We start from the raw sequence: 2,396 nt of genomic DNA on the forward strand, positions 1-2,396 counted from the left end.
AGCTCAGGCCATTGAGCAGCGGCTGATGAAGATTGACCACACGGCCATCCACCCACACCTGCTGGACATGAAGATCGGTCAGGGGAAGTACGAGCAGGGGTTCTTCCCCAAACTGCAGACCGAAGTGCTCAACACAGGACCGAGCAATAACAAGTGAGTCAGCCTCCACTGTGGACAGATTTCACAGACGACAGCAGAAGCTTCAGGCTGTCTTTGTCAGAATACTCCAGTACAGTTTGAATGTAGGTTCAACAGAGATTGGTTAGATCAGGTTACACACATACAACTGAAAGCCCAGCTAGATGCGCTCAGATCCTATTTCCTTTTCTCCATGATACATAACAAGCAAAACTTCAAAAATGCTGACAAATCTGTTTGCACTGCTGAAAAATCTTTAAAGAATAGTTTAATAGGATTGTTTTAAGCTGCTCGTAATAATATCATCAATGTTAAAATGCAGTTCAAATTTTTTTTTTTTTTTTTTTTTTGTGTCCCGTTTGGATCTTTAGCATCAGAATTGTTGTCTTAAGGCCAAGAAAGATGCCAAGCGGATTTATTTTACCAAGTGGATCATCATGGCCTTGCCATATTGGTCCATTTGATTGACCTTTATTATAATTATGAATTTATTTTATTTTCAGTTGCTACAAACGGGACAGACATGACTGGGGGATAGGACAGGGAGAAAGAATGAAAGAAAGAGAGGGAGAGAAAGAAAACCAAAGGGGAGAAGAGACGGTGAGAAGGGGGGAAGAAAGAAAAAAACAAACAAAACACCTGGGTCACCTGTATGGAGAAAAAAAACAGAAGAGAAAGCAAACAACAAAGAGCAACATAATAAAAAAAACGGCACCATCACAATAAACTAGCTAGCAGTAGATATCAGTAGATACTAAATAATAAACGATATTGTGCAGCACGCAAGATAGACAGCGCACAATGTGCTTTGAGGCAGCAGCCAAGAAAGCTGTAGTCCGCGTCTGTGAATACCCGTGTGCACACCTGTGTGGATCAGCGCGCTTGATTCCAAAGGTTTCTCCATGTAACGATCTGCTAGGGAGTGTGGGGGGGCCACAGCCCCGTCCTCCAGGGATGAAGCAGGTATGGAGGAGATCAAAACTCCAGACATCCAGAGGCCCCCAGAACACAAGAGACCAAGGAAGACCAACAGAGGGGCAGCCGCGCCACTGTCCCAGAAAGAGCTGAGGAGAGTCCCAGATGAGGGCTCACTCAGCAGCCGCGGAGCAGAAGCCAGGGGGAGTTGCAGTGACGCGCCCGTGAGCTCCGCCGGCAGCCAGCTGTGCCTGAGTGACCGAGCCCCAGGCCGAGAGGCCGGGGGCACCCCACCTCCGAAGTGGCCCGAGCAAGCCCCAGGCTCCAGGCCCCGATAAGCGGCCGCCAAGGAGTGAGCCGGTGTGTACCTGGACGCCCATCCCCGGACACAAAGAACCACCAACGCACCGATGTCTGAGGGGTCCGCCACTGGCAGGGGAAGTGGTGGTAGGGGGAGATAGGCCTCCAAACCTTGGAGGGCCTGAGATGTCCCCAGAGAGGTGGCGCCTGACACCCAACCTGACATATAGACACAGACATACAGGCACACACAGACACAAACATCCATTCCCACCCTCATGCTCTCATATGCACTTACTCCACACTCAACCAACGTGGAGACAGACATAAAGAGACGCTGTACACACGATCACACTCCCCAAGCGTACTCTACAAACCGGGTCTAGGTACCCTTGCCCCTGGAGGGGGGAACTGCACCCAGACCCAGGTGGTGTTACCCTTTTCCCTGCGGTGGGGGGAGGCAGACCGCCCCGACTCCGCAGCAGCAGGAAGGCTCCACACTCCAGACCGCAGTCGGACGGCCAACTCCTCCTCCTAGCCCCCCCGCTCCAGCAGGTCGCAGAGAAGGGGGTGAGAGAAGACTCCAAACCTCCCTCCACCCGCTCATTGTAGTGTTGATGCATGTGTGTTCTAAGGTGCATTTAAAACCCAGGAGGGCATGGAGCTACCTGCCAGAGAGCAGCAGGTAAGCGCATGGTCCCTCCTGCTAGCCCTCAATGTCTACGTGTATTTAAAATTGAGAGGTGGGCAACGACGCCAGGGGTGAGGTGTACACCCTGATGGTAATTTGGACTCCGTGTATCGTGCCCACCCCCAAGATCCTATATGTATGTGTAATGAGAGTGTGAGTAATGTGAATGTCTAAGTTGTGGGATAAAATTGAGGCAGAGGCAGCCAGAAGGGGACAGAGGGGGGGGGGTAGCCTCCTCTGCACCCTGGTGACATACCCCTACTCCAAGGCCCTGCATGTGTGGGTGGTTGTGGTGGAGCGGGAAGAGGGAGGCAGCTGGAGATGGGGAGGGAAGGAAGGGAGGGGCAGGTGA

The sequence above is a fragment of the Haplochromis burtoni genome, unplaced genomic scaffold (genome assembly GCF_018398535.1).
Source record: "Haplochromis burtoni strain Fernald_Lab_line unplaced genomic scaffold, NCSU_Asbu1 Contig_241, whole genome shotgun sequence".
Classification (NCBI taxonomy): domain Eukaryota; kingdom Metazoa; phylum Chordata; class Actinopteri; order Cichliformes; family Cichlidae; genus Haplochromis; species Haplochromis burtoni.